The sequence below is a fragment of the Ambystoma mexicanum genome, chromosome 9, assembly GCF_040938575.1.
Source record: "Ambystoma mexicanum isolate Mex_15411 chromosome 9, UKY_AmexF1_1, whole genome shotgun sequence".
Taxonomy (NCBI): domain Eukaryota; kingdom Metazoa; phylum Chordata; class Amphibia; order Caudata; family Ambystomatidae; genus Ambystoma; species Ambystoma mexicanum.
In genome coordinates, this window is record NC_090931.1 from 1,105,975,700 (window position 1) to 1,105,998,134 (window position 22,435).

Consider the following 22,435-nt stretch of genomic DNA (forward strand, 5'->3'; position numbering starts at 1 on the left):
CACTCAGGAAGAGAAGGCACCTGACACGCAAGGTTCATGAACAAGAGAACCTGTCCCTATTATACTAGGGTATTCGTGGTGGGGCCCTAGGTTTGGAACCATCCTTGCTAAACTTTGTTGATTGTTAGGGTGTATTTCTTATTTGCTGCCAGGTCACAGGATGTGTTTGAGGTGAATCCCACACCTCCTTGTTGTATGATCAAGGGTTAGCCTGGATACCTCGCAATTAGTTTGTTGTTTCAAAAAAGTGGATTTTCCACACTGTTTATGGTTAGTTTTTAGGTGCAATTTTTAATTGTCATCAATTGTTTTGTGTGGACTCATAGTCCCGATTGTGGTCAGCTGACACGTGTTTCGACCGTGTGGGTCTTAATCAAGGCTAGTGGTTAGGAATAGATGCCCCAGGTGGGGTTTGGTGGAGAGAACACGGCCAGTCAAGTGGATGTGTTCAAGAGGAGGGGAATTCACTGACAGGCCCATAGGTCAGCGCTCACCCTCTAGAACTTGTAAGACAAGATAGCTGCACCATGTGAGGACAGGGTTGCAGGATTCACTTACTCCAACACGACTCAATAATGAGGACTCAGTAAATTGGCAAAGGGAAGTCTGTATAATGACAAGTACATCAAACAGAGAAACAAATGGAAATCAGCAGCATCCTCGGGTCCTGGATGACATCAGGCGGTGGTACTTCTTCGCGCCTGGCTGGACACGTTTAGTTCACCATGAATCTGCTTCAGTTTCCAGCTTTTAGTGCATTTAATTCTGTTTCAGTCTCGCCACCTGCATGGGCCCCCCTTATCTTGACCTTCATGAGGCAGGCTGGTATGCTCTGAAGTTTGAGTCTTGTTAGCTGACGCTTTCCTCCCTTTCTCTGGTTGACCTCGATTTCCTAGGCATGAGCCGCTCTTTGTTGAGTTTCGATTCCGCTCCTTGTCTTGCCTTTGGCTGGGTTACAAAACTTGGCCTGTCAGGCCTCCGGCAGCCTGGGTACATTTCTGCTTTTACAAAATGGAGTCGCACTTGTGTAATGTGCCTTATTGAGGTAGATATATGGTTGGCGCTTGCCGCTCTATCTTCTACTAAGCATTGCAAGCAGTATCGATATCTTTAGCTTCTTGCGTTCCAAGCCTATTTACACACGTTTAACAGGTCGGTTGCTTCCATCTTGTCTCGTAGCAACGTTTCCTCACGTTTTATCATCGTCTCTTCTCAGTGTCCATTACATTTATTTTCATAGTTGCTCATACTGGCGTGCTATCTTTGATAGCTGCTTTTGTTCATTCACGAGTCTGTTCAGGCCCTTGAGTCATTTCCACTGGCCTTCCATTAGGGCTTTTTGGGTCTCTTCATGGACCGTCTGTAGGTACTCTTCATTTCGTAACAGCGGCTGGTACGGCTGTCTAATAGGGTACCGTGCTGCCCAGGGTTGCCTGGTTATGGGCGCTTCAACAGGTTTGGATCTTCTGATGTATACTGGGCAGAGTCCCAGTGCAGCTCTTTGTTGGTTCATTTGCTCCTCATACGTCACATACCTTGGCGAGTATGCTCCTGGAACCTCGAAATGAGGGGAAGGGGTGCAGGCCATGTCTGGGACCTCCTCTACAGTCCCCCCTCTGGTCGGTTCATTGACCACTTCTGCAACCTCTTTTGCATTTATTTCTTTTGATTCTTCGGTGTCATGTTCATCGTCTTCAGGGTTTGTATATGATGGTGTGAATGTGTGAGCCTTTGGAGTCCATATTTGTATCACTCCTTTCAAACTCCCTGCTGTTTTCACATGTTCGTCTTTGTTCCATGTCATTAGCTGGCATTGTCCATTTGGGCTGCAGTAGATCAATTTTCCTTCATACCTTCTTTGTTTCTTAGGGGATGTGAACCTTGTTCCTTCTGGCGCAAATTTTCTGGCCTTCACAAAGTCTCTTATTTCTTCATCAGTCAGGTCTCTGGGCTTCCACCCTGGTTCATCATAAACCATTATTTTTATCCCTATTGCTTTCTCCGCAATTTTCTGGCACTGTGTAATGATTATCTTGATAACACAGAATCCTAGCAATACCATTGCTAGTAGAGCTCCCAGAAACTTGAATATATCTGCCATCCATTGTGGGACCCACAAGAATAGGTCTCCAAACCAGCTGTCATCGTCCACTTCATAACTTTCATCGATCATCTGGTTTATCAGGTTTGTCAACATGCTTATGGCCTCAGTTAGGGTTCTGTTTTCTTCATCGTGTGATGGTACAAATGTGCAACATGATTCTCCTATTTTTGCACAAACACCTCCATCCATTGCAGTGATCATGTCAAGCACATATCTGTTTTGGAGGATCATCAGTCTGACTGCTCTCAGCTCTTCTTTGATCGTGTTGAATCCTTTTATAGTGGTATTGATGGTCTGCAATAACTCCCATCTGGTTATCTGCAACCATTTTGCATTCACTCCAACTTGGATGTGGGGCAGGAGTAGTGTTGTGAATACTGTTGAGGTGAGGCTGAACAGCCTGTGTTCGTACGGGATTGCATAGAATGCCTCTTCTGATTTGGAAGAAAAGTAATTTTCCCTCTTCATCCTGGATACCAGTTCCACAGATCTCCTTCTTCTTAGATGAGCACCTGCTTTCGGAAAACTGTCCAACTTCAGGTCATTCTTAGGGATCACTAGCACGGGAATGTCGACGTTCACTAGTGTGCATATGCCGCTCCAGTTTTTCAGCAGCCTTATGTATGCCTTGGATCCACACGCCCAGTAATGGTCCATAATAACTGCAGTTCCTTGTGTCATTCCTGGAGCTTCAAAGATTTGTCTGCAGTTTTGATTCTCTCCCATCTTCCTTGTGCCATTGTTTTTGAAGCATAGTTTTGGGCTCACCAGTGGCACTATCTTCCGGGGTCCCCCGCTATCTTCGACCCATGTTAGTAACTTTACTAGCTTTGGCCATAGGGATTTGCACAGTTTTTGAGAGTTTTCTATTGCTTCTTTGCAGGCTCCAAGGACCATCCAAGCTCCGCAGATCACTACTCCTTCTTCCCATCCATTTGGGGAAACCACTGTTCCCCAGATCTGCATTTGGCCTCTGTTCTTCCAAATTTGTGTCTCTTTTGCAGTTTTTCCGTGAATGTTCAGTCTCGGGTTTGTCACCCATCGTGTCCCTGATCATTTGATGTCAGGATTCAGGTATCGGATCACGTGATTCCTGGTGTGCGCCCTGTTTCTTGTTCTAATGTCCTGGACGTAGCCACCTTCGTCTGGGTAGTCCTTTTCGGTGGCCCATATCAGTGAAGCGTCTCTTCCCATAAATTGTCCTCTGGTGTTGCACATTGCTATGTGTGACATACAGTGTGCTGTAGGGACATCAATTTCTACAGCCACGAAGATCTTGGATTTTCCCATGCTGTATGGTAGGAGAGCACAGACAAAGCATTCTCCTTCCGACTGCCTTCGTCCTACTTCCTTCATGTGTTGGTACCATATGTTGTTTCCGAGATGGGCTGTGCTGTCCAGGTAATCATCAAGTTCATTGTTATCTTTGTGTGGGCTTCTCTTGATTCAAAGTGTTCCTCTGTAGTTTGCTATCACTACGTCTCTAAATGCGTCTGTACTGCTTTTCCTCTCTGGGTGTCTCAGTGGAGCAGGCTGCCCCGACAGCATCGCTGTGTTAGGAGTTTTTGTGTTTCTCTTCCTCTCCTCTTGTAGTTTTTCATCGTGGTTCTCTGGCCGCCATTGGCTCCCCGACCTCCCAACGCGTGGTCGTGTTGTAGGCCTGAGGCTTGTTCCTTGCATTGGAGCAGGTGTGCTTGCTGTTATAGTCTCTATAGTCCTGTCTTTCAGCTCCTCGTGCAGTTTCTTTGCTCTGACTATGAAGTGGAACAAATAGTTTATCAGCATTTGTGTTTTCTCTGTGAATTCCTTTGTGGCTACTTCTGTTTTTTTGAGGGATTTTGCTATGCCCTCTCTCTCTAGTATTTCACTTGGCTCCTCTTGGGTGCCTCCACTGTTTTCTGGAACTGATTGTTCGGCAGGCAGTCTCCCCCTCTCTGCTGCCTTCGTTGGTGGCCCTGTAGCCATTGACACTTGCCATTGTCTGTGTGCATCCTGTGTCTGGGTGCGTGCAGTGGTCGGTGCAGCATTGTCATTCATTCGGTGCTGACCCTGTCTCCAGCTTTTCTCTCCATTCATCACCTCAAATGTGTATGTATCACTGCTAATTACATTTAGTTTTAGTTTGTTTGTTTTATCATCAGCCTTTCTGGGAACTGGAATCACTATATATGGTCTGGGTGCTTTCGTGGGACCCAGGTGTTCATTATCCGATGGGTGCACTGTGATTGGGACACTTCGTGCACCAATAAGAAAGCCGTTCTGATAGTAAGGGACAAAAATACAACAATAATAACTATACATATACACATAATCGTTCGGAACGACAATTTGCAGCATTTTCTTCCAGAGAAGTGGGGGCGCCCTTCTGTTGGGGGTAAAACCAAATGACTGTTCTGGGCCCCCATTTCGAATGAGTTCATAGTCAGTTATTTAGTCCTTCTCTTGCTCTGGTCTCGTAGTTCGACAGTTCATTACTATTAAGTGACGAGTGCCTTCCAATGCCCCCCCTCATGTGAGTGACGACAGTAGTTTCTGGGTACTCAGTACAGTTCCTGTGCTAGACTATGGAAAATGGTTAGACTAACGTCTTTAACACATCACACTCATTCTGCATCTCTATGATAGACAAAATACCAGTGCACTCCTCTAATTTGCCTTGGCCCTGAGGACATGCTGGAATCTGTTCAATGCGAAGGGCTGAACAGATGAAATTGCTGTAAATCTCACAGAAATAAAATGTCGTAAAAATAAAAATAAAAGTGAACATATGAAAAAATAGGAAAAAATTAGCAAAATGAAGAAAAAGGAAAATAAGATGGTGAAGTTCTTGGTCCGCTCCTTTCGCTCGGTCTCTCGGCGACAAGTTGAAGAACAGTGTCTCTCTCCTCGATCTGCTCCACGGCGGAAAGATGACGAAAAGGATAATAAGAAAAATAGAAGAAAAAATAAAAAAATAAACTAGGAACAAAATGTTGTAATCCTCGTTTCTGCTCTTCTCGATCTGTCCTCGGCAGAAAGTCTTACTGGAATCTCCTTAGGAATTCTCGCTGGAAGTTGGACAGCTCCACTTGGAGCATTATACCGTGGAGAAGTGTGCCCATGTGTGGGGCGTTGGCCAGATCTCTAAGGAAGGTGATGACCTCAACATCTGCAGGCCTCAACCATTTCTGGATAGTCTGTGACTAATCTAAACAGGACGTTCAGTGCCAGCCGGGTGTCCTCGGGTAATAGGGACATTTGCCCTGCTTGGCTGTGTCCTGATCACAACCTTTTCTTTTGATTCGCACAGTCTTTGCACCTTCCCGTTGCGTGGATTACCACCAAATGATTTAATTTAGTCCACAGCTGGCTCAGTTGAGCTAGGTTTCTTGGACCTCTGATATAAGTGTGTGTATCAGTTGTTCTCCCGACGAGCCCTGGGCATTTCTCGATTCATTGGAAGAACAAATTAAACGTGAGTTCATCAATGTATATTGGCGGTGGAAGCATTTGTGTCCTCCTCACTGTGTTCGGGTAGTTCGGCGAAGGCTTCCGTGATGACAGTCAGCAGTCGCCTGATCACTTTTTTGTTGGCTGGATCTTGAAAAAAAGTCTGTGACACCGGCTTCTCTCCCTATGAATGACGGAAAGGACAACACCATGAGTTGGAAATAGGTGAGTACATACCACTTGAGACTTCTGCTGGAATGTACCATAAATTATATGAACAAAGTCTCAATACTGGTCCCATCAGGATACCGTGTTACACTCTCAGAGTATATTTTGTTTACAGTCTATCAGAGTCTTGATTCTTTGTACTACTTGGGCATGACGTGCTTTCAAAAGTTCGTTTGATCAATGTTGTTGTGGCTTTGGATGTGCTTCTCTTTACCCTGCAACTGGGATGTACAAAGTGTTCGTTATGTCCTTATCCCCCTTTACTTGGGGAACCTGTCCAGTTTTATGCCACAACTTGCATCCGGGTTCTTTGTCTTGGTTTTCCTGCTCATGCTTCCTTCTTCCTCGCCATGGATCTTGTCTGCACGTGCTGAGGTTCTTCCCCGTTGTCTGTGGTTTCTTTGCTGTTGAATGCAGCTGGAGGGCTCTCTCCTACATAATGTTTAATGTCATTTATGAAGATCCATGCCCTTCTGCCCTGAACCTTGACGGCGGAGGGGGTGCAGTCCTCTACGATGAAAGGGCCATTAAATCTTGGCTCGTCCCACCTCTTCCTGGTAAAGTTCTTCACAAGCACATTGTCAACAGGGAAGACGAAGGGCGCATGTAGACCTTGTGCGGGGTCAGCTTCAGCACTTCCTGATGTGTTTTGTGCTGCACTGTCCCCTTTTTGCCGTCGCTGCAGCTGGCCTGAAATGACAGAGGCGCTGGATGTCATACAGTTAAGGTACTCCTGCATCTCGGTTCCCAGAACCCCTCTAGTTGGCTGGGCATCACATCTAGCTCTATCTCGGGGGGTAAGAGGGGTCCTCATCCTTCTGCCTGTAACTATCTTGTGCGGCGTAAGATGATGATCGGAGCCGGGTTGGTTCCGATGTGCATACAATGCCAGTGGTAGACAGTGCAGCCATCCCTTGCTTAATGTGAGCTTCAACTTGGCTATCCTTTCCTTTAACAGGCCGTTGAGCCGCTCACATATCCCATTCCCCTCCGGGTGATACGCCCACGAGAACTTGTGCTTTATACCAAGCAACAAGCTGATCTGTTCGAACACTGCATTAACAAAGTGAGCTCCGTTATCTGATCTCATTACTCCGCGCACACCCCATCTAGGAAACACTTTCCTCACTAGGAATTTTGCAGCACAGGTAGTGTCTGGGTGTGTACAGCGACCTGCTTCTATCCATCTAGAGAATGGACACACCACCACAATTAAATACCTGTACCCGTTGCACACTTGAATCATGTCGACGTAGTCGATATGCAAGTGCTGGAATGGTCCATTCGGCCAGGCGATAACTCCTCTCACTACTTTTAAAGTGTGCCCAGCGGTGAACTGTTGGCAGATAATTCAGTTCACCATGAAAAATGCAACATGCTCTGCTAAATTCGGTGTGAACCAGTCTTCTGCGAGCATTGCAGCAAGATTTTCTTTTGACATATGTATTGGGTAGTGTAGTTGTTCTAATGCTACCTTTAGCAGGGCGACAGGCATCACTGGTTTAGCAGTGCTGTCTTGCCTCCACAATCCATCAGAGGGGTTTAAAGAACACCCTCAATGCTTCCACACATTTTTCTCTTCCTGAGGTGCCTCCCCTTGGAGTTCCATTAGCTGAGTCTGCCCCATGTTACTGTAGGCCTCAGGTGTGGCTCGCGCTACCATCATCCTCTCATGGGTACGTGCCACCTCCACGTCCATGATTGTTTCCGTTTTGGATGCAATGCACTTGGCTTCCGTGTCCGCTTCATGGTTTCCACGTGACACGAAATCTGTCCCCTTGGTGTGGGTGGCGCATTTCACGACTGCTATACCCACTGGGAGCTGTAATGCTTTTATCAACCTGTCCAATAAGGCTGTGTGTTGCACTGGCGTGCCGTCCGCTCTGAGGTAGCCCCTCCTTTTCCAGAGCGCTAGACCTGCATGTACTGTGGACGTCACATAGGCTGAGTCACTGTACACAGTTACTTCCTGGTCTGCATGATTCTCAATGGTGAGTATCAGCGCCAACAGTTCTGCATCTTACGCAGAATAGTGAGAGGGTATTGGCGCACTGACGAGTACTTTTACCACGGCCACGCCTGTATATCTTTGTCCGTCTTCTTGGTCGATTCTCGAAGACCCGTCAAAAAAGACGATCTCTCCACTTGCCAGGGCATTTTCCTTTACCCTGGGGATCTCATCATAGAATTCCTCATAGTTCACACAGTCATGTATAAGTTCTCCCTCTGTGACTGGCTCAGCTATGAACGTTGCAGGGTTTACAGTCTTACATCGCCCTATTTTGATCGATGGATTAGAGATAATCACCTCATAGGCGGATGCTCTCTGAGATGTCAGAGTGCCCTTTGGCTTCTCTATTATGGCGAACAGCAAATGTTCAACATACAATGTCATGGAGCACCCCATCACGATGGATGATGCCTTTTCGATAGCGAATGCAGCAGCAGCTACATTTTGTTTGCATGGGAAGTGGCCCCTCATGACCGGGTCCAGACTCCCGCTGTAATATGCTAGGTTTTTGTACCCCAGCGAGGTTCGCTGCACGAGCACTGCTGTCATAAAATTACCATCAGAGTGTGAGAACAGGTAGAATTCCTCTGCATAATTAGGAATCCCGAGAACTGGGGCCTTACAAATTGCCCCCTTAAGTTCTGCAAATCCCTTCTCCATTGCCTCAGTCCATTAAATTTCTCCATTTGTTGCCTGGGCTTTCTTCACAGCCTGAAGCAGGGGCTTGGTATACGAGCTGTAGTCGAAAACCTATGCTCTGACATAATTGCACAGGCCTAAGAAGCTTTTCATTTGTTTTATCGTGAGTGGTTTAGCCGTGTTTACTGATAGCTTCAGCCCTTTCTGGGGTTACCTTTTTCCCTTTGCATGAGATTAGCTGGCCTATGTACAGCACCTCTCGCTGACAGTATTGTAACTTTTCCTTATTAACTTTGTATCCTTTCTCAGCCAGGATTGTCAGTAGCTTGACAGAGTCGCACCTGCATTGTTCCTCAGTAGTGCTGCAGATCAGAATGTCATCTACATACTGAAAAACAACACTGTCTACTGCAATATTGTTTAGGTCCATCTGCAGAACTCTGTTGAAAATGGATGGAGACTCACAGTACCCCTGTGGCAACCTCGTGCTTTTCAGGCGCATTTGTCTGAAAGTAAATGACGTCAGATCTTGAGAGTCATGGTGCAACGGGATTGAGAAAAACGCATTTTTCAGGTCAATCACCGTGAAATATTTTGCCTCATTTGGTATGTTGCACAGAATTGTGGATTGATTAGGGACTAGAGGGAATTCGGCTTCAACCATATTGCATAATGCTCGTAAATCTTGGATTAAACGCCAAGACCCTCCCTTTGATTTCTTGACAGGGTAAATAACCGTGTTGCAAGGTGATTCTGACATCACTAGGATGCCCTACTCCATCATGGCGGAAATTGTCTTTGCGATCCCCTCATCTGCCTCTCTGGACATGGGATATTGTTGCGCTCGTGGTAAAATTGCTCCTGGTTTCAGTTTAATTTTTACTTCACCTGCCCCCTTCAGGAGACCTATGTCATAGGGCCCTGTAGTCCATACCGCGGCAGGCACTTGGGCCATGTTTTCATCAAAGTAATCTGGACTTATCAGCGCCAACATCATTCTCTGCGGCACTTCCCGTTTGATCATTTTGACCCAAAATTTGAGACTTACTTCCACCCTCGTCTCTTCCAGGTTAGGGTGTTCTTCGAACAGATCGATGTCGGTGACGTCAGTTACTCGATACCCTTCTTCGATGGCGATAATAGCACACCATTGATTGCCTTCGTCATCATATCCTTCTACCAATACCACTTTCCCTCGCACTGCGGCAGATTGTATCATTAAGGGAAATATTTGTCCCTTCTCTTCGTGCATAGGTATTCTGGGTCTGAATAAAAACTCATCAGGTGTCCTCATAGTTCTATCTGCTAGGCCTAGCAATCCCGCCATGAGCACCCGCACCCCATATGCGAAGACTTCTGGCTCTAGTGGTATATCTCTCATGGCTATATGCCCGGAGTATGCTCTGATCATTTCGCACATGTTTGAATAATGCATTCCTGGAGTGGAGCACACTATACCATTCTCGGTAAATGAGATGGTCATATTCAACTTAGTCATTAAGTCCCGACCCAGGATGTTTACTGGGTCTGACGTGAGTATAACAAGGGTACATTCATGTTGCGCTCTCCCACAGAGACTGGGAGTGCATCTGTAAAGGGAGCACTACTGTGAGCTCCCGTGCAAATCTGAGTATCTATGGCCTCCCAGGACAAGGAAAACTTGCCTTCTTGTATGCATGAGCGCGTCGCACCCGTGTCAACTAAGAAGGAATATTCTTTACCCCCTATGACGACATTCACCCTATGTTCCCTATTAGGGTCTGGTGTCACTGATAGGATAGAACCCATCAGAGTCCCCCGTGAGCTGTCCTATTTCATATATAAGTTCGGCTCACTGTATACTTGTTGATTTCCCCAAGCCCCAGGGTTGACCCCCCCTCCGGAGCTAGTGCCCTGTGACATTTGCGGTGGTGCCTGCTGGGATTGTCTCTGCGGTACGTTCCCCATGTGTGGGGGTTGAACCACTTGCTGTGCACCTTGCTGCAGGCCTGGCACCTGCTGCTGCACTGTGTGATTTTGTGCAGTGTCCTGCTGTGGGACGGCAGGCTGATTCACCATGCCTGCCCCCATCCCTTGGCTATTTTGCCACATGCCTTCGCTTCTTCACACATGCACCTCATGTCCTGTCATTCCACACAGCCAACACACTGGCGGTGGTCGGGCCATCTGTCCATCTGGCATAGCTGGACCACCCATCTGCACGTTCTGAAAGCCATTTTGATTATTCTGAAATCCTCCCTGGTTACCTCAAAACCCACCCTGGTTACTCTGCCATCCTCTTCCTCCAAAGCTTTTTCCCCTCGGGTGAAATCCCGCGTTACCCTGATTGTTCCTCAATGGGTTAGTTGCTTGCTGTGCGCTTGGTTCAGCTGGGCTTGTCAGCATGGCTCCCTCGAGAGCATACTTTGAGAGTTTCTTTTGCACCAGCTTTGCCTCCTCACCCTTATGGGTTGCTTCCTTTTTCTGATTCTTTTCTTGCAGTAGTCTACAGTAATGTGCAATTGTCAACTGTATTTCAGCCCATGGTTTAGCCTCAATTCCTACTAATTTCTTGAGCTGTTTTTGCACTGGCTCAGGCAACCCTTGGCATAATATATGGTAGAAAACAGGGATAGATTTTGTCCAAGACTCATGTGTTTCAAGCACCCACACGTCTTGAAAATTCTGGATATAAATCAATGGATCCTCTGACTCTTTCATTTTCCGAGTCATTATAGCCCCCATATCAGACGTATCTGGATATAGCGTTCGCAGCGCTTTCCACACTGCTGCTCTACAGTTATTAAATAGCGATCCATCATGGGAGGTGTTAGTTAGGGTTACCCTAGGATAGCCTGCCCGTTTCCATACATCATCTGCTCTTTCACCAAGTATGGCAATTAGGAGGCCCTTAATGTCCCCTATAGCTAAGTTGACACCCCCCGTCATTTTCTCTAACCCATGTATCCACTTTCTGGTTCCCAATGTCAGCATTGGAAGCTTATTTTTTAAGTTCTCTCGGTCCATTCGTGGCCATGGAATATATTGTGATCTTGCTCCCCCCTTTTCTAGCAATGGGAATTGGAATGCGCAGGCTTCCTTTTCCTTCCCCATAGCTCCTCTGTCTACCGCTGGGGTGTCATTTCCGCCTTGCCATCTTCATGGCAATGCCCTTAATCTGTCTGCATCAGTAGGTGCTGACACCCCCTCTGACCGTGGGGTGTTCCTTCTTGTCAGCCGGACTGCACAGCAAATTTCGGTGTCCTACTTGTGGACCCGCTAGTGTCTGACCATCGTACCCCTCGGTCCCCATGGGAGCCGTTTTTCGCACCGTCTCCCTTCCTCGAGTGCCACATCCTCCATTTCTCCACCGGAGTCAGATCCTGAATACTCCCAGTTTACACAACTCCTTGCATCTTCTTCTTTCTGCCCAATCTCCAGCCTGTCTAGGGACAGTCCCCTGCTCCCACTACTTCGGGTGACATCATCAGTGTCATATAGCTGAGTGCTCTCTAAGCGCTCATCTTCCCTTCCCCCCTGGGAAATTAGTTCCAGCCCCATCTCGTCATAGATTTTATTAATCGTTTCCCCCAATGCTTCTGGTGTCGAAGTCCTCTTCAATATTTGTCCCGCTTGTACCTGGCACCGCATCGCTTGCAGGAAAGAATTCTTCTATGTCTTCCCCTTCTACTGTAGGATTGGGTTTAATGACTTCCCGCTCCAAATATTCAAGATCCTGTGCCCTTTGTCTGCGTTTACGTTCTACTTCCTTGTCTATTTCCTTGCACTTCCTTGCTTCTTCTCTAGCCTTATCTACTTCCCTCATTCGTCAATTTCTATGTTCCTTTGCCCTTCTAATCTCCTCATCTTCCCGCTTTTTTACTTTCCTTTCATGCACTCTCCTTTCTGCCTCTAACTTTAACATGTTCTGCCTGTATTTTTCATAGGCTGCGTATTGTGTGCGACTGAGCAGTACTCCTTGCTTCGCGATATAGTTGTTTTCGCCTCAGCCTATCTTTCTTTCTTGTCCTTTCGTCCCTCATTTCCTTCTCCTTTTCTTTTTCCCTTCTTTGCCCTTCATCAGGCCTTTCTCTCGGCCTTACATCATCACTTCCCTTTCCATTTAATTTCAATAGTATCTGTCCTCCCATCCATTTGTCTTTGTGAGTGTTAATTCATCACTTCCTTTCCACTTCTTTCCCTCTCTCTCTTTCCACCCAAGAGGTGCACTAATCTGTACCTGATCCTTTCTTCCACCATCGCATCTCTCATTGTCCCTCGGGACTGCGGTTGCTAGATTACTTTCCTGCTCCTTCTCTTTGATCTCGTCACTACTGCACGTAGGTGACTCATATGCGGGATTGCTATACCCTGTGGCTGCCTTAAGTTCTCTTAGTGGGTAAAGCCCCTCTATTTTACTCCCTTCAACGACTGCCTCAGGTGGGGCTGGTGGCGCAGTAGGCGTCTCACCCCCCCTCCGTACATACATTTAGTATCCAGTCTGTGGGTGGTTCTTCCACCTTCGTTTCTTCAAACATCTTCCACAATTCTAGAACAGCAAGACGTTTCTTTAGCTTCTTGCCTGTATATGTGGCGTGTAGGAAGGTCGTCATATATTGTAAAACAGCCTTAAAAGGGACCCATTCTGTGGCCAAGGCATGAACATTTTGTGGGCGGTACCCTTAACACACACTATACTGATATACTTCTTGAGTTTTGATGCATGCTTAGGTAGTTGCATGCACAGATGCACAAGTGGGGTGACCTCTTCTATTTTTTGTTTTCGTCACTAACAGTATTTATACAGTTCTTTAACCTTCCAATAGTATGAGCGAGCACCACATACGCAAGCTCCAATCCAATCTTTTCCCGGCAAAATATATACCAACAATTTACTCAAAACCCATCAATTCAATGGCGATTCCCTCTCAGTTACAGAATCGCGTAAAGCCAAAATGCATTTCAAACAATCATTAATACAATTATTTTACATTTGACATACAACAAGACACGTATTACAGACACTTGACAGATTAGACGAACACCAGCTGGTCATACGTATACCTGACTTCTAATCAATACCCCATCATGATATTTAAACAAACTCCCTTGATGACGTCTTTAAACGTTACCGTAGCCTAATTGTCCCCCCACTGTGGGCTCTGAGTTCACGTTTCTTCTGACCGCAGTATTAAAGCACAGGAATAAGGCGAATCCTTATGTTTTTATCTCAGGTGCCCCCCTGGTAATCCTTACGTTTTTATCTCAGGTGTCCCCATGGTAATCCTTACGTTTTTATCTCAGGTGCCCCCTGGTAATCCTTACGTTTTTATCTCAGGTGCCCCCCTGGTAATCCTTACGTTTTTATCTCAGGTGTCCCCCTGGTACCCCTTGTTTTTCTCTCGGGTGTCCCCCCGGTATCCACTCTTTATCTCTTATGCTCAAGTCATTACCCCCTATATATATATATATATATATATATATATAGTCTTCTCGACTTCTGACTATTTTAATTTTTTCTCCGCCACCCACCGTTACCTTTCCCTTACTGGCTCTAATGCCTACATGACATTTGCCAAAGTAATGAGTTTGTTGTTTCACTCACCGATCGCATCTTTTCCTCTCTGGAACTTCGGGATCACTGCCACTTCCTCTTCCAGCCTTTTAAGGTTTTCGTCCGATTGGCTGCCCGTGGGAATGAGAAGGGTTATGCACGGAAAGGCGGGTTCCTTCAGACCCACTGCAGATTTTTTATGGACTTACTCTATCATTGTCCACGGGGAGCTTCTTAGTCTACTCAGCCAGAATGGTGAATGGACTTGTGATGTTGCCGAAGGCCCGGAGTTACTTCGTGCTGTCGGTCTAAGGTGTCTTAGTATTATATAATCAATAATTAATGGCCGAAACCATCCTCACGCTACCAAGTGTTCAAGAGGAGAGGAATTCACTGACGGGCCCATAGGTCAGCGCTCACCCTCTGGAACTTGTAAAACAACATACCTGCACCATATGAGGACAGGGGGTGCAGGATTCACTTACTCCAACACGACTCAATAATGAGGACTCAGTAAGTAGGCAAAGGGAAGTCCGTTTAATGACAAGTACATCAAACAGAGAAACAAAGGGAAATCAGCAGCATTGCGATCACCTGTCTTGCTCCGACTTCCTCGAACTTCAGTTGAACAGCAATTCTTATAGGCAATATTCGTCATCATTGACGTCTAACTCTACAAAAACTCGACATGCAATATAATTGGTTAGGAAAGGTTACTTAAGTATAGGTGCTATATCTGTATATGATAATAGGGCATGCAGATTAGATAACTCTTATCAGGTGGGCGTCTACGCCCATCCCACTACACCACATGTGATTGACGTCATTACAAGTATGATGTCTTATTGGTTCTACTATCTAGAGGACTCCAGATAACTTGGTCCATTGTGATTGGGCAGGTTACACCCCTAGACATAAATCCCCATTTTAATTAGCGGCATGCAGAATGGACACCCATGTGCCTGGTGTCCCAAGTTTCACCCTGCCTCCCTTCCATCAATCAGTATCTTAGGGCTATGTGTCAATTAGTTGGCTGGGTATGGCCTCGAAACTGTAGTCTCTTATCAGGAAAAGTTAAGGCATCCTCGGGTCCTGGATGACATCAGTCGGTGGTACTTCTTCATGCCTGGCTGGTCACGTGTTAGTTCACCATGAATATGCTTCAGTTTCCAGCTTTTAGTGCATTTAATTCTGTTTCAGCCTCGCCCCCTGCATGAGCCCCCCTGATCTTGACCTTCATGAGGCAGCCTGGTATGCTCTGAAGTTTGAATCTTGTTAGCTGACGCTCTCCTCCCTTTCTCTGGTTGACCTCGATTTCCTAGGCATGAGCCGCTCTTTGTTGAGTTTCGATTGCCTTTGGCTGGGTTACAAAACTTGGCCTCTGGCAGCTGGGTACATTTCTGCTTTTACAAAATGGAGTCGCACTTGTGTAATGTGCCTTATTGAGGTAGATATATGGTTGGCCCTTGCCGCTCTATCTTCTACTAAGCATTGCAATCAGTATTGATATCTTTAGCTTCTTGCGTTCCAAGCCTATTTACATACGTTTAACAGATCGGTTGCTTCCATCTTGTCTCGTAGCAACGTTTCCTCACGTTTTATCATCGTCTCTTCTCTGTGGCCATTACATTTATTTTCGTAGTTACTCGCACTGGCGTGCTATCTTCGATAGCTGCTTTTGTTCATTCACAAGTCTGTTCAGGCCCTTGAGTCATTTCCACTGGCCTTCCATTAGGGCTCTTTGGGTCTTCATGGACCGTCTGAAGTTACTCTTCGTTTCGTATCAGCGGCTGGTACGGCTGTCTGATAGGATGCCATGCTGCCCAGAGTTGTCTGGTATGGGCGCTTCAACAGGTATGGATCTTCTGATGTATACTGGGAAGAGTCCCAGTGCAGCTCTTCGTTGGTTCATTTGCTCCTCATACGTAACATACCTTGGCGAGTATGCTCCTGGTACCTCGAAATGACAGGAAGGGGTGCAGGCCATGTCTGGGACCCTCCTCTACAGATGACTGTTGGGCTCTTCAATTTGCCATTCATTTACAATTTACAATACAAACCACTAGCCTTGATAAAGACCCACGCGGACGAAACACGTGTCGACTGACCACAATTGGGACTATGAATACACACAAAAAAATTGATGAAAATTAAACAGTTCATCTAAAAACTAACCATAAACAGTGTGGAAAATCTACTTTTTTGAAACAACAAACTAATTGCGAGGTTTCCAGTATAACCCATGACTATTATACTAGGGAACAATGTCATGCAGTCATGACAGTAACAAACAGAGATTCTTTAAAATTCTCTCTCACCTGTACAATAAATTAATCTGAGCCCCTTCACAGATCCATCACACCTTTGTTTTTTCAGTGTATTTTTGCATAAGGGCATTATTTGACATTGTGCCAATACCATGCCTTAGTAAAATGAGGGCAGACATTGCTCCATGAGTAGGTAACTAAAATGATCTTATGAACAAATATGTGGCCCACTTTATTTGTTTCTGAAACCACTAGGCTTTGCAGGCTCTAGAATTAAGACTTTTTGAATCTCCTGATAATCTGTCAGGTTTTCATTCACAGCATACTACTCCTCAATCATTGCCTGTCTTGCCTTAAGGTTATACTTTGCTTTTAACAAGAGTTTAGCCATTTTTGTTTGGCTGCCCTATATATATATATATACGTGTGTGTCGTGGTCCTAATTAGTGCCCAAAGTGGTGTGGGTGAACTGGTGGAAGTTTGCTGAGGGCTACTGGGTTTGGGTGTTTTGGCCGAACCTATAGCATTGGGGAGGAAGTCTCACGGTGCATAGTTCTAACATATACAGTGGGAGTTGGCATCTCCTGTGAAAGCCGGGCCCTAATCTGCAATGTTTGAAGTAGGTTTTTCATTCTAAGATGTCAGACATACTGTATAAGGATTGGTACTTTTCAGGGTGGATGGTTGGACGTTTCCCAAACCATCATGGTGGATATGCATTTTATTGCCCTGTCAGGTTATCTTGGAGCAGTAATTATAAAGCTGCTGCCAAAAATGGAAGATGCATTACAATTCCTTCTGTTCTTCAGTTCCATAAGTACAATTTCTCCTGTGGTTACTTGGTCCTTGTTGCAGTGGTATTTGGATTTTGAATTCTATTGAAGAATTGCAGTTGGATCTTTTCCACCTGGTACTTATTCTTTTAGAAAGGCAACTCACAAATGGGCTGCTCTGAAAATCCCTTCAGGGCTTTAAGAGACGGTACAGTATTACCAAGTGTAGGTCACCCATACCTTCCCTAAGAAGGAAAGAGGAATGGCACAATGCCTTAATATTGGAAGATTGTAGTGCCCAGAATCTTTACGCCAGAGAATGATTTAGCTCCTCTTAGTTTGTAATCTAATTATAGAAGATCACTCCCTAAAGTGTTAAAATCACTTCTTGAAGGTGGCTGGAATCAGACAGCCAAAGGCAGATACTGAGTCCATAAACATTAGTTTTTCTAGAGCTATGTTTATTTATTGTTTTATGTATGTATTTATTTATTTGGTTTGTGTATGTCACTAACCACACCAATTACTCCTTCAGATCAATGGTAAGCGGTACAGCAATCTGACCTTTTGCAGCCTTCGGAAACATTTTACAAGGGCATGAAACTATGTGATCTGGAGAACACAAACATGTGCACAATACAGTAAGATGGATAAGTATGGTGTGGGTGGAAAGTTCACAAGGCTAGGAATTCTAAAGTGAGACACAGAGATAACATGATGCCCATGGATCTATTCTAGACCGTATGATTTACTGAAGTGGAGGTTCTTTAGTATTTTGAGGAAGTGGAGGTGATTCTAAAAGACTCTGATGGTGATGAGAGGCTATTCAAGAGGTAGGATCCAGCTGCATGAAGACATATGCCTCCCAGTGCTGTTTTTCTCAAAGCTGCAACACCTAACACCTATGCGTCTGGAAGGGAGGTCGTTTTAAATATCTCCCTGAGGTAACTCGATTCTGTGTTCTAATATGCTCTGTGAATATGGCAGATAAGTTGTAAATGAGCGTATGATGTGACACGGAGTCAATGCAAGGATAGAAGAGCAGGCATGATGTGGTTCCTATGTTTGAGGCCTAGTATGCATCTAGCTGCTTTATTCTGGATAACGATAACATGTAGTTGATGTGTCATGTTACTTGGGAGCCCAGAGATTAGACTGTTACAGTATTTGAGGCTTCAGAATACCATAAGGAAGTGGCCTGATCTCCACCTTTGGAGCATTCAGGCACAGGGTGTTTTCAATTATCCAGTCCTGAATCTGGAACAGTCTTTTTGAGAATAGACTTCGAGCTGATGCATATCCCTCGCGACTGTTATCTGCGTATTGTCTACATATATTTGAAAAAATCATGGTGTGTTGGGTCATATCAGCCAGAGATCAGCATTGGATGATAGACTTTGAGAGGAAAGAGCCTTACCTGACCTGAATCTTACTGTCAGGCAGGATGAGATTAGAGAGAGAGCAGAAAAAGAGATGCCAAATGATGTTTTTTTGTATGACGGTGAGTTGTGTGGTTAACTTTTTCAAATGCCACATTGAGGTTAAGACTAAGGAGAATAGAAGGATTTTGTGGCCAGTGGCATTCGATTCTCTTCTCCCATGAAAGATAATGCCCTTTTTGTGCTTATGTCTGGTTGAACGCTAGATTGGGAATAGTCCAGTAGGAAATGAGTTTCAGGAAAAAACAGCAGTGGACTAGTGGCTACCTTCCATAAGATTTTGCTGCCAATAAACATTCATTTTCTAGGTCGGTATTGACTTTCTTGAAGAAAGGGGATTTGCAGGTTTTCAGAAGGAAGATACTATATTTTGGGGTCTATTCACCAGGAAAAATAGGGCTGCTGTAATGGCTATAATTTTGTTCTCTATAGTTTTGGCAGGTCAGTGTTCACGTTCTTAACAAATCGCCAGCAGCTCTAATTGATTAATAAGTAATAAATGGGAGTGAAATTTGAGAAGTGGCATTTGACTCCTGGTCTGGGGCCGACGGAGCTGCACATTTAGGTAAACTTTGGATTGTCTGAGTGATGGCATCGATCTTTTCCATTACAGAGCCGAGGGGTTCACCAAATGCTTGTGAGGCTACGGGTTGTGAAGGACAGCCTGTGAGAGGTCAGAGTTAACTGTTCCTCTGGAACAGATCTGCAGGTGGATTAGGCGCACATGCCATGCGGTCATGGAGGAGGGACTTTTTCCACTTGAGAATAGTTGCATAAAACTCCTTCTGATGAGCCAGTCAGACATTATTGTCTTCAGGGTATTTGGATGTATGCCAGTGGCACTCACATGATCTATTTGCTCTTTGTACTACTACCAATCCAGGGTCAAAGTATAGGTTGACTTTGGAGGGAGGCTTGAGTTTTCTTATGGATGACAGGGGTGAGTCTGCCACACGTTTGTTTTCGTGGTGCAGGATCTCCAACAGGTCGAAAACCTGGTATGAGATATAATGTATTGACTCCTGTACAGTGCAGGATATGTTTCACCCTCATTTATTTGCTTCCAAAATCAATGACCTGAGATTCTTGTTAAAAAAAATCGACTGGATGTGCTTTGATTTTGGACTACACCATCTGTAACAGCTGGGGATGACATATGATCTGACTTTTGGGCGCCCTGAAGAGGATTTTCATTCTTTTAATCAAGCTACTATTGATGTTCTCTCGTACATGACAGGGTTAAGCAGCTTACTGATGGGACCATTTGGTTAGAGAGAGCAATATATGTTTTATTTAAAAATAATAAATACAAAAATCTTGAAGGAGCTCAACGGTGTTGTCTGCCTTACTGAAAGGTGCCTTCATAGAGAGATGCTAGTGGTTGTTAGAGCTTGCTGCCATTTTGATATTTACACTGATTATATAGTTTGTTGTCTCCAAGCAGGTAAAATGCTATAATAAACAAAGGAGCAACAAATTCATAACTTGTTCATATGTGATTTTACTATTCTGAATTCTACGGCTAAACAGTGTTACAGCAAAAAACTGACCTTCTCCCTTGCAATGTTACAATACTATTCAACAATGCAAATACAAAAACAATACATTAATAATTTCCCCATGATATTTGTGACAATATGCATACATAATAATATTTTATTCGAGCACATAAACACAGTTTTTCTCAATTATGTTTTTCTGAACAAACATAAGTGACATTTTGCATGACAATGTTTCATAATATCTTCTTTTCACAATGTACGCAATTACAGCTTTTGGCCTTCATTGTTAGCTATTCAGTTGAATTCAATTACAGACCTATAAAATTAAAGCATGTCTACACATTTTTCAACTCGTATTTATGATGCATATTGAAAGATATTTCTACTTTGTATTCCTTAGGACGATCGTGGTGGATCAACTTGGATATAAATATATATTGACTGGTAGACTATGAACATAAACAGCAATCTTTCGGTTTCGGTCAGTCAGCGAGAGAGAGAACTAAATTACAACGATGGCCAAATTAATAGAAAATTGCTAATAGTTCAAACAAACTATACTCCAAACTAAAGCAGCTTATGTAATGGACAATACATACATCTAAGACAAGAATCTTAACATGTATTTATTATCTGACATACAGCCAATAAGCATATCTTGCAAATTAGAGACAGTAGAATATTAATAATGATCTACATTGTATCTCAGACTAGATTGGAATTAATGGAATCTGTAGTGGTCAGTTGACCCAAGATTTCCCTGGACCCAACGAGGTAATTATTGGTTCACATGCACACACCTGTATTCACTTCTCGAGGTGGTACGTAATGGTCTTTAATAAAGAAGTCAAGAATGTATATAATGTTAGAGCGGATGCCATATCCAGTCTATTTCCTACATCAGCACTTAAGGATAGTTGGCTTTCCAATGTGATTGTACCCAAAGGGATTGAGGGTCTGGCACATTCTTTTTTACGATCACTTTTAGGAGGCCGAGCTCATAGAGTGAAAACATTAACATCTTCCCCATATTCAGTGAAATTAATGCTAAGGGATGACCTACAGGCTTTGTTCATACATATTCAAAACTTTAAGAAGAAGAATTGAGGATGTGCCATGATCAAGTATCAGCTAACAATAGGGGTGGTAAGGCTATCCCAGAGGTGGTTGAGACTTTTTTCTAGTGGCCCACAGAGTGCTGAATTGCATCAAGTATTTGGGTATGATGTACAGTCAGAATACATATTCGTCCCATTGTCCAGAGGGAATATTGAAGTCTTTGTAGGTGGCCAGGAGCCTTAGAATAGCATTTCCACTGGTTTTATTGTCGACTTCATTTCTCCAGAGAGTTGTAGGACAATAATGGTTAATGTGTATACAGTTTCCACAATGTGACATGTTAGCAATTTCTGATAGAGGGTTTTTGCCTTCACACATTAGGGTCCACAATGTATTGTAATAGTTTGAGGGCAGATTGCATGTACAGCTTTGGATGTGGACTATGGTCATCTGGCCATAAACTAATAGTCAGGCAGAGATAGAAAATTAGATAGTGGAGCAGTATTTGCCATCTGTTTTATTGCCAAATGGGCAGTCGCTGATATTCTTCTCCATGGAAGAGATAGCATTTTGCAGTTCTGCACATACTGTTACTTGGGTGACACCTTTCGTTTCTCTGTATGGATTATATTTATACATGAGGTACCAGGTACACTTTCCTGACAACGCAGGGCCCCATACAATAAATCATAAAGAGCAGATGTCAGGAACTGGAAAGTTACACTTGTGATCTACTTTCCATTACTTAGTGACAATGATCTTAACGTTGATACATCTATTAAATACTTCCTCAATCACATATGTGTTTTATCTTCAATGTGGTCTCTAAACAGAAAAGTACTCCCAGTAAAATCAGAAGACATGTTTGTGTACAATTATTTAATCTGTATCCTTACAAAACCTCTAGCACCAATTGTATCACACAGTGTTTACTTTTATTTACATATTGAAAACATATTCATGATTTTAGTAACAGTGAATGTGCAACTCACTAACATTCACTTCTAAAAAACTCAGTATAGATACAAAGAACCAACAACATTCGTTATTAGGGGAGTACATCACACTTCCCTTTGTCTGAAATAGATTCACATGCCTAATCTGGTGTACCACACACATGTCAATGGACATATATGTATGTATGACAAACATGGGTCATACCAGATGTTATCCAATCATAGGATAAGCATTCTGTCTTTGGTGTTTTGGTGTATGAGTTATGTTGTACTTAAGATATGGTTGGTTAGAATTTAAAGAAGTGCCAAAAAGACTATGCAATCTACATCTGACACTTCTGAGGGAGCTGGTCCACGTTATGTAGTGTCAGATAATATGTGGTGGTTTACATGTTTTTATTTCCTGTGTCACAAGGTTGACAGGTATCCATAACTAGGCGATGAAAGAAATGCTAGTTAAACAAAGTTTCTTTATTTTTGGAATATAACACAAGG